Genomic DNA, 1,767 nt, shown 5'->3' on the forward strand with positions numbered 1-1,767 from the left:
TTTCGTTCCAAGTAGGAACTTGATTCTGAAAAGAGTTTGGATAGAGGTGAAAACAGAGACTCTGGATACTGTGAGCTAGCGTCTGTGGAAACACGGCTAGTTCTCTAGAATGAGAAATGCAACCTTAATTGAAAAGCCTTTTGCGGAAGCAGTTGTGGACCCAAATGATTTCAAGACATTTTAAATCTTTACTTGATTCAGAAGATTGATTAAGTACATGCAAAGCATCTATAAGAACATACTGGAGGGAAAACCTGTTTATTTCTACTTGATTACTGTAAGTTATTTATTTATCTTTACACGTTTATGCTTTAATTATCTTTGATGAGCAAGCATCCACTTCCACTGTTAATAATGATAAAAATCTCATTTTATTTTTAGATGAAGAAGATGTTTCTTTTCTGCTTAAATTAGATGTAAAATCTGATGTTATATTCCCTATTGGTAAAGAAAAAATTGAAAAAATATATAGAGATATAGATTATAGTTGTAAGAATAATATAGGATTTGATTCTGTGAGAACTTATAGAGAAATAAGAAAAGTAGAAGATATTATAACTAAACATACGGATATACAAGAAGAAATCTCAGAAGGATTATTTAAAGGATATATAACCAAGAAATGTCAACCTATAATCTTTGAAGAATTATTAAAATATAAAGAATATTTAAAAGTATTCAAAAGATTGAAAAATATAAATATAGGACCTGATTGACAATTTCTTAAAGATATAAGATAGATCTTGTAAATAATTTCATTAAGGGCAATATAGTACTTTTAATAAGAAAGGCTATTATGAAAAATAAGAAGAATCTACCAGCCATTTTCAAAGTTGTCCCGTTAATTATTGTGCATAAAAATACTTTAAAATTGGCAATTAACGTCCAGAGTTATGTCACACAAGCATTCCATCACCCAAATATGCGTCACCATTAACTAGTTAGACTAAAAAATCGATTAAGTGTCTAAAGAATAAATTTTAAAAAATTTAAATACTGAAATTTTCAAGATTAAACTTAAAGACCATCTACGAATATGTCAAGAAATTCTGAGACCTGCCAAATTTGAAACCCACCACCATTAACATAAAAAAATGTACAACCATGTCTAAAGACTTTCAGCTTTTTATTTTTCAAAAATATTACGAAAAGAATAATGCTACTTATATATAATGAAATTACATAATGATTTAATTATAGACGAGATGTAAAAAGGAGAGTGAAGAATTTTTTTTGGTTGAAATAAATTTTAGTCCAATCATATATAACCCATTATATAAATAATTATGTACATATAGTATAACCGAAAAAACCATGTCCAAATTTGTAAACAGATTGGATTGGGAAGATACTAAATTCAATGGGACAATTCGTAAATACCCTAAAAAGTTAATAATTTCATACTTCAAGTTAAAATTTTTATTCTCAAAATAATGTTATTTAATTTTTAGTTTTAATTATTTTAAATCCCATCGTTTGTAACATTTATTTCATACCATCATTACTTTCATACCATCATTACCACCAACCAACATCATTTACCACCACCACCGTCATAATTCACCACCAAATACTTCACTCACTCGGTAACACCACCACCACTTTGTTTCACTGCTACTACCACTATCATTCACCACTATTTACCAATACCATTGCCACCATTATTCACCATCATCATTCACCACTACAACACAAAACCAACAGATAAAAATCCCTACAAAAACTAGTCGCGCCCCATTGCTACCATCGTTTCCTCATGCAAAAGTC

The sequence above is a fragment of the Olea europaea genome, chromosome 3 (genome assembly GCF_002742605.1).
Source record: "Olea europaea var. sylvestris chromosome 3, O_europaea_v1, whole genome shotgun sequence".
NCBI classification, from domain to species: domain Eukaryota; kingdom Viridiplantae; phylum Streptophyta; class Magnoliopsida; order Lamiales; family Oleaceae; genus Olea; species Olea europaea.